The 13,640-nt window shown below is 42.1% G+C and overlaps 1 protein-coding gene across 4 annotated transcripts in view; it reads right to left on the bottom strand.

Moving 5' to 3' along the window:
• The window catches only part of slc20a2 (solute carrier family 20 member 2), a 44,238-nt gene extending 31,944 nt beyond the window's left edge, over positions 1–12,294 (bottom strand). The window contains exons 1-2 of one of the 4 annotated variants that reach the window (XM_040155351.1): positions 12,147–12,294; positions 11,456–11,727 (exon numbers count right to left, since the gene is read on the bottom strand). The gene's annotated coding sequence lies outside the window, so the exon portion shown is untranslated. Of the gene's footprint in view, positions 1–10,285; positions 10,329–11,313; positions 11,427–11,455; positions 11,728–12,146 lie in introns of those variants that run through there. The other 3 variants (XM_040155348.1, XM_040155349.1, XM_040155350.1) reach the window with 3 other exon arrangements.
• Between the last annotated feature and the right edge of the window lie 1,346 nt (positions 12,295–13,640).

Here is a 13,640-nt window from a genome sequence, read left to right as displayed (position 1 = left end):
TGTGCAAAAAATACTGAATGGCAGGAGAAATAGATTTATGTTATTAAAACTGCTACTACATCCACTGGAGTATGAATGAGTTAATGTGGTTATGCACACTGCATAACCAGTGTTATCTATCACGTTTCCAGGTTGGGTTGCACACTAACAGACTATACTTTTCCACTTTAAGGAGTGGTGCCTATTTTTGCATTTGTGGGGCAAGTTTGCAAATCAGGTTACACCTAGACACACCTTATGGTGCTGTAAAACTAAATCCAGCAGTTTTGTCCTTTGATACTCAACAGAGTCAAAGAAATGAATGTCTATATTATTACTCTAGTTCTGTCCGTCCACTGAAATGCTTGCCTACAAAACACCACAATTTCAGACTACTAGACAAAATGTTTTAAAACAGCTGTTGTACTGATCCCAGAGACAGATATTTTTGGGGACAGCATCATTTGAGGCAGTGTGTGACGTGCTACTTTCTTTGTGTCTGAGTCCTTTCACAGCATGCTCAACGCTGACGGGAACTCATTGTGACAAGTGGTCTACTGGTGTTCCGGTGATGGAGGATAGATGGGGAGGGACGGTGGGTTTGCCTGGATCATCTCTAATCCTGTACGAATAATTCATTTCCTTAAGACTTTTCCACCCATAGCCCTTCTTCATATGCCAATAGATTTTTATATGCATGGGGTACAGTATTTTTACTGCTGCAAATACCATTAAGGTCTAAACACACACCATGCTGCATTTGCCACAGCAAGAAAATACTGCTGTCTCTTTAAGTTTGTCTTACTGCACCTACTGCAAGCTGTAGGCTACAGTTGTTGTCTCCTCATTAAAAACTTGCTGATACACAACTGCCTCTGCTAATGTGATCCAACACTTTAAATATACTTGTATATTTTATTTCTTCCCATGACTTTACACCAACCCAGTCATTGCCGTGGCATGAAACATAGTTCTATTATAGCAGAACTGAATGTGAATAGATCACTTTGTGTCTCCAGCTAGTTGCATCTTCTCTATTTCAAGTTTCAATTTTCCTCTTCATTGCCACACATCAGAACATAATATGCAAGATAAATCTGCATTAGAACAAACAGTAAGCGCTTCAGACTGTGGCAAACAAATCAGCTAGTTTTAGCCTCTTTGTAGACATTAATGGTGATTTTTCCTACTACTATTGTGATGTTGATTTTAATGGCTTTTGTTTTCAATAAATTAAACAAGCCTGCATTTGTGTTTTTACATCAACAAGATATGACTGTACCCGGCATTACCCGAAACTAGCCGTGTTTCTATATTATTAGATACAATTACTGAATAAGACAAATTTAGAGGGGTGTTTGCAGAGGGAAAGCCCGACCTCACGACTGTGGGGCAATACTTGTCCAAAAGGTCACTAGATTTGTCGCTAGGTGCTCTTGTGAAAAAAATGTCACTAAAGGGGTCTGAAAAGTCGGCAAATCTAGTAAAAAAGGCGCTAAGTTAGTAACAGTGCCTGTAAATGCCCACCTGATGTAGCAATAGAAACTACGTGCACCAATTAATTTTGAAAGAGCAATGGCCAATGGGGAGATTCCAACACTCGGCTGCCAAACTAATGGTATAATTTCACCACTCACTCATTCACTCAGTCAATCATGAACATTCACGTGTATAGGGCTGGCCCCTCTGTTGCAGCCCAGCCAAACATATTTATTAAAATAGTACATCAGTGGCATACTTGCCATTAATCAATTATATTCAAATATAAATCATGACATTCAAAATTGCCTTTAAACTGGTTGATAAAAGTTCATTATTAGACCACTTATACTAATGACGACAAACCGCTGGTAAGTCATCTAATGCTGACAGCTCTGCACTTCAGCTGCTCAAGCTAACTTCAACGATAGCTTTACAGGCTGACGGAACACACTGCCTCACATCCCCAAACGCTGGAGGTCTCAAGTCAGAGCTTTTAAGGTGTTGATGTAAAACAATGACATGACTAGGAGATGGCGACATCTCTGTCCATCAACTGTCTGTCACTACAACTGCCCAGCTGCTAGCTATATTTAAAAAAAAAAAAAAAAAAAAAAAAAGGACACACCACTCTGTTGGTCTTTTAAGTACAGCAAGAACCTTCTTAAACATTCACTTTGAAACTTATTCAATTACTGTTAATTATGTAGGTTATAATTAAAATCGCAGTTTAAGATTTGAAAGTTGCACTTAATAGTTAATCGGATGAATAGTTCAGCCCTTCATTTTTTACAAGTCACAAACATAAGTGTTTATGTGTAAAGAGTATGTTGACAGGTTTTGTGACTAGAGTTCATACTGAAGCTGGGTAAGCCTTCTCAGCATTACTGGGGTGGTGGTGGTGGTGGTGGTCACTTACTGTAGAGCCATAGTGCGGCTGGAATGTGTGAAACATTATGAAGATGTCATCACCTGTTCAGCAGAGGGAACCCTGGAGATTTGACGATATTTAATCCTCGTCTCCCATAGTTAACTGAGCTGACATTATCCTGGAAGAGCATCTTTGCTCAAGGATAGGACTGTTCATTCTGTGCACACTCCACTTTCAGTGTTTTCCCTGGGGTTTCTTATAGTACCGAAGTATTTTTGGAGCCAGTGCATTTTCCAGACTCCGTTCCAAAATGGCTCTATGTTTCGACTATCATAGATCTAAGCAGGACCAATTATACAATTTACCAATTATACAATCCTCCACTCAGTTTCAATACCCTGATTAATTCTTAAAAAAGAACAGAATTTCCCTCTAATACTGTGTGAGGCAGTCTCAGCTTGTTAGAGCTTAAGGGCATGATTCAGTGCAATCATCATACCTGATCACAATAGTATTTCCTCAACACTATACAATTACATGTCAAGTAGGTGAAATGAAGGACATAATTTACTTAAAAGTCCTGCAGCTTCCCATACATGACACACTGTTGGACAAATCATTGATTAAAATACCAATTGTGAATAAAATTACTGTTTACAATTCGAATATGTTATGGACCAGTTTGTTAAGTACCAGAGATGTTATATATGTGTTAGATTTCTCTTTAACTGATCACACTGATTGGGAGCTTTGGGGTCAGTGTTGCTTCATTAATTTTTAAAAAATGTAGTCAGAACATCTACTCTACACGGGCAAAACCACCATCCCAGAAACCGTGTACCATGACAGGGTGAGAATGTGTGGAAAAGTTACCTCTACCCCTCTGACCAAATAAGGTAATGGTGCTGATCAGCACCATTACCATAAGAAACCCTGGGTTATCAATACCAGAAGTAAAAATTGCAAGCATGCCAGCAAGGATCTTCAATTACAGTATCAGTAACTGAACAGAGACATACAACGATATCTCTTATATATACACACATTTTTTGATATTTTATCTATATCTCTCTCTCTCTCCACACACACACACACACACACACACACACACACACACACACACACACACACACAAAATTGGTGGCTGATAGGTGTACAGGTGAGCTGATTGTTTGATTTGGGAAGCCAACTGGAACGTCAAATGATATGTCACAGCAACTACGCTAACCCATTGAAGAGCCATTTGGGATGACAAAAATGACAGCGAACTACTGAGAAACGCTGACTTTTAAAAGCAGCCAAACCAGAACTCAGTAAAACTCCACTGCATCAATATCATTTGATCTTTTGACATTCTGTCAGCAGCAATGATGGATGTGTTTCAGCCAAAAGCCCATGTGTTCATTTTGAGTGTGTCAAAGAAAAAATGTGCAAACATTATCTGACAAATTACAGATTTTTTGCAAAAATCTGAAAGTCAAATAAACTGACAGCACACACCTTTGTTTCACTCTTACCTTGAACAGAATCATATGCATTCAATTGCCCGGCACTCCATTGGTCTATCTAGCTTATCACCACCCTGCAAGGTGGCCCCTGGATAGATACCATCAGACTCTGACAAACTGCCCCCACCTTCCAGGCCCGCCTCTTTCCGAGGTGTCACATATCCACCACTTGCTCTCGTTGCTAAAGGCGGTGGGGTGGAGGAATGATTTGGCTAGAAATAGCAGTGTCACATGAGTGTGTGTTCTGACCAGTCAGCCAGCTGCTCATCCTTACATGGAGTCCTGCCCCATCCGTACAATCAAATGAAAATAGGTGGTGAGATTATCAACATAGCAGCATGGACCAGTGCACACATCATTCATCTCTCAGGCTTGTCACACCTTTCACTACACTCTGGTGCACAACTATGAGAGCTGAGTTAAAACGGACACGTGAGCTCACACCTGTTCAAACATCCAGATTTCATAAAAAACTCACAAGAACTTTCACATGTACTTTTCCCATGAGAGAAAATGAAAAACACATGCTTTGTTTGTAGGGTTATGTCTGTACAATTAATTGAGAAAATATTTACACATTGGAAGTTTATTTTCACAGTGAGATCACAAAATTTTGTCCATCATTCTTCAGCAATGTTTGCGTTTTTCCAGATCATGCAGAATTACCAGTCTAAACATTTAAAAAAAAAAAAAAAAAGTCATGATAAACAATAAGTTTTGTCTTATTTTCACCAAACCTCCCCTTCAAGATTAGATTTATATCCACCAGGCACAAAAATGACAAAATCTCATTAACATGACATCATCCCAAATGCCAAAAATAACTTTTCCCATGGTTCTTTCAGAATTTCCTCTAGTGCTTTGCCATCAAACATTTTCCAAAACCTCAAACTGACCACAGGCTTCAGTGGCAAAGTTATGACTCATTTAACTCAAGCAAGCCCTGGGTGCTCCTGGACAAATGTACTTGAATGAGGGGAACAGGAAAATAATGTCCATTCTACCTTCCGTAAATAATACCACAATGCCTCACAGTTCAGCAGTAAGCCCGTCATTAGCATAGTTAACACCAGGCCAGCACACAAACAAGAGACGCTCTGTGTGACAGCGCTTTGATACAGACCCTGCTGCTTACTGAAGGCCACCAGAGACACTACAAAACAGCTCTCATGGCCCGAGTGGAGAGCACAAACCAGGCCAAAATCACACAACGAGTCAGAGAAAGCGATGGAAATAGCATAACTAGTCACACACTAACTAGGGTCATAAATGTTTAATTATTATGTGTAAGAGGGTATGGGTTTCCTTTTTTCATGGGAAGAATCTAGAGGCTGTGTCTTTAAGGAGCCCATAACTTAGAGAATAGAGGTTTTCTTGTATGTGTCCCCCTCCCCAATTTAAGAGAGGGTCCCTTGCTTCAAGGCAATCAAGACGAGGAAAACTAACAGACTCAGTGCTAGCTGTAAGTGCTGTTTTTTGTCAAAAAGACAGAGGAAACCATAAAAAAATGCCACAATCACTCTGTGAAGACATGTCTGTAAAAAAAAAAAAAAAAGCTGAGTATTATGAGCTATTAAGGCTCACTTTTGGGTCAAAGAAGAATGTAGGCCTACGTGACATTGGTAACAGGAGGACAGACAAGCATTACGGGATGGCAGCATCGGTTGTAGGATTCCCACTAGAAAGGACTTCCCTGGAACCAGCTACATACATATACATGTGAACAAACCACAAATATTTCAGTGTACAAATGCAGCCTCAAGTATTTTTGTGCCCAGACAACTTAGATCTGGTTAAATGCTGTAACCAGTGGTTGTAAAGTACTCTAATTAAGAGCTGAAATGGTTTTGATTATCTTCCCAGGCTTTAATGGGGCCCCGACCCTGAAGCAATGCTCAAATTAAATAATCAAGAGACTCACGGAACTGTGATGTCTGAAAAACGGCTGTTTCGGAAGTTTCTTCCATTTGTTCTCAGCTTCTTTCCCCATCACTGACAGCCAGCAGCTTGCTTAATGTGCGCCCTTCCCAGTTTCTTTAACAGCTTTATCAACAGCAACAACAACAACAACAACCCTCTCATGCTGACCTTTCCTGCTCTTTACTGTTCACTGTGCTTTGACCTTTGTTAATAAAAAAATTAAACGACATGTTATCAGCTCCACTTGATCAGTGACATGCTTAAACAGGTTTTCAGCAGTAACAAGGATTAAGCAATGCTGGTACAAACAGGGACACAAACACGGACACGGTCACACACACACACACACACACACACACACACACACAGCATGAAGATTCCCACTCTTTCAGTCCTATCATGTGATGTTGCCATGGAGAAGGAGGGCCCAGATATAACAGTGTGATTGTGCTCTGAGGCCGAGGTGGGCCGATCAGAGAGACAGACTGTTCTCTGACTGTGACACTGCCAGCCCTGGTGCCAACTGCCCTTCCGCCCACAGAGATATAGACACACCCACTGGCAGAAGGGCCAGCCTGCACGGGGCCCTACAGTCATGGAAAACAGAGCAGACTCCAGTGCCTTTTCCATACATTTAATTTTCTCTCTCTCTTTCTTTCCTTCCTATCATGGCGAAACCGACGTAATTTCTTCTTTTTTTTTTGAAGATGTGAATTCACAAAATTCTTTGAAATTCTTAATGCCCTCTACACTTAAAGCTACAGTATGTAACTTTTTCCTAATATTTAGTGTCGTAAAATGATCCAAAACACATCTTCATGATGTTGCTTTCGAAGGCTTCTGTGACCCAGACTAATTGAACAGCCTGGCAGCAGTGTAGAGATATTCCCTTCTAAAGTTTTTGAGCAAAGCTCGCCCTTCTAACCAATCAGAGAAGGCCAAAGTCAGGGGTGGGAGCTCACGGCTGTCAATCAATACGTGAACGCGCTTCTGGTCTGTAACTCCTCTCACAGTGAGGCTTGAACCTAGTTTTAGCTGCTGGAAAATGTCTCTATTGCTGACTCATGGGATCCCGATTCAGCAAACATGACAAGGACATACACCGATCAGAGAGTGGTGTATATAATATAATATATATATATAAAAATAAAACATTAAAACGGTAAGTGGTTTTAATGTTGAAGCTGATCAATGCATTCTATTTCTGTATGTGTCAGAAGATAAGTAACAAAGCACTGCAATGCAGAGCTGAAACGTTTAATCGATTCATGAATTAGTCACTTGACAGAAAATTAATTCGTAATTATTTTGATGAGTGATTAATCTTCAAAGGACCATTCAAGCAAAAATTCCAAACACTGCTTGGTATGAGCATCTCAAATACCATAACTTCTGCTTTTCTTTGTCTTATGGGATATCATGCTGAAAATATTTTGATTTTAGACTGTCTATTTGAACTAAACAAGCAATTTGAATATGTCATCCGGGGCTTTGGGAAATTGTGATGGGCAGTTCTAACCATTCTCTTTTTTAACTGTAAAATGTTCTGTTTAGTAGATGTCTTGATTGCACTTCTTTAATAAATAAATAAATAAATAAATAAACAAACTTTTTCTCTATATCTGCCTCAAAAATCCAGTATCAGCTGGGATATATTTAAAAAAATATTCAGCCAAATATTAGCCATGTTTGCTTGATGTAATTACTTATAAATGCAATACCTGATTTCTTGGCCATTTACGGGCGTCAGGAACAAGTTGTGGACAAACCTCAGACACGTCATCAACCTTTAACCTTTAATATGGAAAACTTGCTAGCAAACCATTGCTTATTTTCACACTCAGCGGTCACTCATTTGGAGTCGTGCTTCTGGACACCTGATAAACTAAAGTCCAATATTCGCTCTTTTTGAGCTCTGTTCTTGGTCTCTACTAACTCCTGAGGGAAATATCTGGCTCTTTAGCTGCTAAATGCTACACTATGTCCACTAGCTAGTCTCTAACTGTGTCTGTCTGCTGTTTGACGCCCAACAGGTAATGTACAGTGGGGTTTTTGGAACTGAACACAGCTGCCTGCTAAGGCTGACAGCAACGCTACAAGAGCAGTGAGAGTAAAAAAAAAAAAAAACAGTAACGCTGCGGGCAACTGAAATGAGCTGAAAGACGCTGAAGGGAGCTGCATATTCCTGTGATCATTCCCTGTAGGTTCATGGCATACAAGTGACCCCTTTCACAATGTCACAATGTTTTTGCATTGTCACTTGACACATTGTTACAAATAAACGTAATATGGCTGCTTTAAACAGTTAATTTAAAATCAAAGTTGTAGATTTTTTTTTTTTTTTTTTTTTTTTTTAATCAAATCAATGAATCCATAAATTGCTTCAGCACTGTTACCATGGTTCTTTAAATCTGGCTTCGGAGTAGACTAGACCTCTGCAATCATATATCACACCTTGTATATCAATCCTACTCCACTGTGTACATACACATATACACAGAAAACAAAGCAAATAGAGTCTTAGAGAAAAAGGTACACCCTGCCTGCATAGAGGGAGGCTGTGAAGTAATATGGTGTGACCTGCCAGCTCATGGAGGACATTCTTGTCACACTGTGAGAAGCCTGAGGGGAATTTAACATTGACCTGGAACTAAAGGTGGAGTCATAGATGGCAGAAAGTTCTCAGAAACTGTAAACAGCTGTTGCACATGCAGTGAGAAAGACGACCTCCCTGAAAACTGGTCTGACACAGCCTTCTCAGCACCTTGTTGAACATGAAAACATTACACAACGCACACATACTTCTGCCATCCGTACAAATGCCTCGTTCCTCCCCTCCTCCACTGACAGCCGGCTTCAACACAACACAGAACTTTCAAAACACAAGCTTAAGCTGTCAGAATTAAATATGCGCTGTTCTGTGTCTGTTATGAGGCATTTGGATTTACGGGTGAGCGTAAAGCAGAGACTCTTGACAGTGTGGTCTAACCTGTAGCTGCACCCTGTCACCACGGAACTTGCCATTTAGCGTGAATAACTCCGCCTCAATTGGGTTTTTTTGGGGTTTTTTTCCCAGAAGGATTACACTCAGACAGGGCAGGTCCATGTACAGTCAAAATATAAACAATCTCTCATTAACGTTTCAGTGCGAATCCACCCCAATTCTACAAGTCAGTGATAGAAAAAATTTAATTAAGGCTCGGTGTAAAGGAGGGCAACGACAGTGAGCTTTTCTGTCTGACGAGACCGCATCACTGCAGAGAGACTTGCTGGGGTTCGGCACAGAACTTTCACTGAAATGTTTCTTGGGAAGTAGGTTTCCCTTGGCAAGTCAGATGGCTTCCAGTGCAAAACAGCAGATTAAAAACTGTGCGAGCGCAAGAACTTTACATTTTTATAAATCCCTGCATGACCATGTTAAAACCTGTGGAGTAAGCTTATGGGCCACTTCTAAGCTGGCCGGCTACTCTTCAAGAGTACAAATACTACTACAAATAGTGTATCTAAGGTAAAAACACGGGTGAAGGGTGTGAGGAGCTGCAAACAAATTGTAGCACTATTTCATTATTACTTAAGGACACTTCTTAGATAGGTGGGTATGTTTTTAAACAAAAGGAGCGATGGGAAAGGATGGAGACACTGTCCTTATCATTGAAGCGACGACAGAAGCCCCAGACTGTGCAACCATGTTCACATAAAGCATAAAGATGTGTAAAAACAGGGAAGTCATTAATGCGCCTATCTTATCACAAAATGCTTTCATATCAGTCTTAAAGCCTTAATGGCCAGACAAGATACAGTAATCAGTGTATTTGGTCGTTCCAGTTTACGAGCCCCTGCAGCGTAAAGGCACTGATGTTACATTTTCTCAGCAGAGTGTGTCTGGTAGAAAACAACTAAAAGAAAACCTGTGAGGTAGTGACAGACCCTGGCATTCTTCCTCTTTCTCACTCTTTCTTATCATAGTATGGAGATCAATCATTAACTCACAAATCTCACTTGGCCACTTGAATTCAATGGACTTCCACTGCCTATGTAAACAACAGGATAAGATGTCTTTAGTGTAGGATGTGTGAAATATAAATAACATAACACGAAGACTGCGTCTGACATACTCTAGTTGAAAGTACTTGTGTTTTACTTGATTAATTCCATTTTATGCTACTCTATACTTCTACTCCACCAGGGAAGTACTGCACATTTTACTCTACACAATTTGACAGCTGTAGTTAATAGTTACTTTATAAATTAATTTTTTTTAACACATCTGCTGTGATCTGCAGATATGTCGAAAAACATACTGATCTTCCAAGTATAATAAATTGTTACAGATTAAATGACCCAACAGTATGTAGTTAAAATAGCTCCACCTCCATCAGCAACAACAGTAAAATAACACACATTAACCAAACAGTAATAATCATTTCACAATAAAATATATTGTAACATGCCACTCACAGGTGCCAGATTTCTACACCGAGCACCCTCACTTTTGAGACTTCAAGTGCATTTTGCTAATTGTACTCACATACTTTAACTTCAGTAATATTTTCACCACAGGACAGTTTCTAATGAAGCATTTCACAGTGCTGTATTTCTGCTTTTACATTGTCCGAATGCTCCCTCCAACGCTCCTGAATTATATCGCAGGACATTCCTTGTATTCTTTCCACCCGCCTGTATGTCAAACTGTGCAAATGTTCCAGTGTGTGTGATTTTTCTAGTGGAAATAGTTATCTGTCACGGTGACAAAGGAAGCGGCTCGCCCTGACAGAGCTGGTGGGGGCCTCAGTAGCGGCAACACGGTGTATGTCACAATAATTGTCTGGCGTGCAATAACAGACACATATCTGCAGGTGAGCAGGTCAAGTTTATTTCCCCTGCGCTTGCACCGAGTGTGCCACAGAAACAGGTAAACAACCCACAGGTGAATATCAAGGTTGACACACCGGCGAAGTGACGATAAAAGACCTGGACCCTTGAGCTCTTGCTGGAGACAGGGGGGCGACCCGAGGCACCTCTGAGATGCCTGGGAGTCAAGCCCCAACTCCTTGCTGTGATTGGGAAACTGGTGCGGTAGCGGTCGCGCATCGCGCATGCCCAGTCGAGCCCTGCTCTGCTCTGCTCTCGAAAAGCTCGACAGAGTGAAATAAACTCGCGTGACGAACGGCCGAAACGGTTAGACTCTCTTTGAAAACGGCGTTCTGGGCCAGGCGCTCGGCTTTTCTCGGCTTTGCCGGTTTCCCCACACCGGTTGAGACCGGCGGACGGGCCACCGGGCAGTGGAACTGAGTCGGTGCTATTGTGATCCTATTATCGGATGTGGAGTCACACGTGTAGCAGCCCCATTCACTCATGTAGTCGCATGCGACCGCTGGCAGCGACGCTACGAGCACACTAAAAACAAAATGTAGCCTCCGGTGGTGGAAGGGCGACGTTTCACGGTGGCGTCTGTCAAAACTACATGAACACAAGTGAGAAGACTGCGCGGTCGTGAGCCGCTGCGGCTGATTTCGGTACACGGACGTTTCTACTTCACGCTGTATTCACACTTACCAGGCCCCGTTCCTCCGCGAATGTGGCCCCGCGCGGACGTCCACCGCAAAGAAATGCGCACGGAATGTGGCTAAACAAGACAGAAACCCCGTCGACGGGCCAAAGACACAGGGGCAGCGTTCGCCAGACAAAATGTACTTACCAACGAAATAAGACACCACAAGGGGGAAGTGTGCTGTTCCGCTCCGCTTCCACGCCTCTATCCTCCGCCTGTGTTTTCTCAGAACCGCTCTCTCCGTGGGCTGCGTCGAAAATGTCACACAGATTCCAGCAGTGGCCGTCGTCCCCCCCCCACGGAATCGATGCCCTCGACTCGACCGACTCAGGCGACCATGTTGCCCTGAATGTCGCCTGCTGCTCTCATCCGGGCGTTTGGCGATTGAGCCGTCGTCTCCACGCCGCTCAGGATGACAGCTTTGGGATTGGGGGGGAAGGAGAGAGAGGGGGGGAGAGGGGGAGAGGGGAGTAGTGGTCAATCTGTTGGGGGCATGGTGACACCATATTGGGGAGGGGGGGGATTTATGCATGTACATTAACATGGATCTTAATTGGAGTTCATATTCAGAATATAGTCGAGTGGTCAGTATATCTTGCAGAACGTGTTTACAGTAGCCTACGGCGGGAATATTTTATATTTGCTTAATATTATTTGCTTTACATCAGCGTTGCTCACATGTGCAGCCGCCCACTCTGAGATAAAGTACATGTTGTTTTCCACGAGGACTATGGAAATAAGAGACTACTGGGTGTGAGTGTGTGTGTGTGTGTGCGTGCGTGTGTTTTGTTTCTATTTTTACGAGCAGAGATGAAAACACACGCTATAATGACTGTACCTTCAGATCTAGTTATGTGCAAACACACTGTCCCGCTGCCTTCCCACGGTCTGCTCTGATTGTGGATTACTTTCGCGGCTGAGACGGAAAGGACCGGTGCCGGGTGGAGGAGTCGGCCTTTGCGAGCCTTTCACTCTGGTGGGAAAATCCGTTATTTATACCGAATATCTCTTGACCTCGCCCTTATTGTACGTCTAAAATGTGGGTTGATCACGGGGTCAACGGTAATGTTTAATCCGTCTAAATATTGCCATCTATTATGGCTGTGGCCACGTGCGCAAGGCATAAACGCGTTACGTAACCGGACGAACCAGTCAACAACAGTGGGCGGGAGACGGGGAGGAGGGGTCGTTTGGAGGGTAATTAAACCAACCTCAGCTTTATGATGTAAATTTACAGTGTATACCGTTGAGAGCAAAAGCAGAGAGTTGGTTAAGTTTCACGGAAATGTTGAATAATTAAAAAAAAAAAAAAATACAAAATACAAATCCCACAGTAATCTCTTGTACCATCTGTTTCCAGTTTCACCTTAGATTTCCCCCAGAATGGCTTCAAAGTTTAATTGAAAAAACAAAAACAAAACAAAACACAGTTTTAAAATTCACATCTGAGAAATAATTTCCCTTTCCAATTGTATAAATCCCGGGGCTTGTTGAGACATGACTCTGCTCCATTCAGCCCGTGGTGGGATGGAACAGCTGACTCTTTCCGACTCTCTATACAGAGTGTCACCCACGCCTAGCTGGGCCTACAGTATTATTCCTCTTTGGACTCAAATGTCATGTAAAATTTCTCAACCTACACAAGGCCACAGCCATAACATATTACCACACTACCCCAAACTGTAATTTAGCCCGTTGGCCACCTCTGTCTACGTACAATCCTGACAACAAATCCAGTGGGGCATTTTTCTTTTATCATAATCCTGCGAAATCTTGTAAGGGCCTGAGAGCAGATTTGCTATAGGGATAGAACTCTTTTAATGCTCCTCCCAGAGAGGTTAAAAAACAGGAGATTATATATTCAGATTTTGTTATTGGGTTTTCAAAAATGTACACGTGATTTCAAAGCCCCAAGTTCCCGCATCCTACCCACCCCGTCCCCTGAAGGACTGGCCAACACTCAAACAAAGGGACTCTGCAATGACTGTACAGAGTTGTGGTAATCAGTTGCCGGTGTTAAGACATTTTAATAGTAGTACAGGAATGATTGATATCGTTTGTGGAATTTATTAATGGAGGCCCAAGTAAAGTATTTAAGCTTCAGCTTCAGAAAAAACCATCACCTTATCTACCCAGGGGCTGCTGTATGAATAGGAGGAGGGCTAGATTTCCAGCTGCGTAGAGTGGGATGTTTTGAAAAAAAAAAGGAACAAGAAGGCCACGGCATCAGCTTGGGCTCGAAAGAGATTCAAATCACTATGTGCCACACTAAAAGCTGCCCACCTTGGCTCTGTGATGGGAAAGGGTTAGAAAATGTTAGCCCTGAATTGGT

This window comes from Xiphias gladius, chromosome 19 (genome assembly GCF_016859285.1).
Source record: "Xiphias gladius isolate SHS-SW01 ecotype Sanya breed wild chromosome 19, ASM1685928v1, whole genome shotgun sequence".
NCBI classification, from domain to species: Eukaryota; Metazoa; Chordata; class Actinopteri; order Istiophoriformes; family Xiphiidae; genus Xiphias; species Xiphias gladius.
The sequence above is the reverse complement of the archived record's forward strand: the minus strand, read 5'-3'. Positions and strand labels throughout refer to the sequence as shown.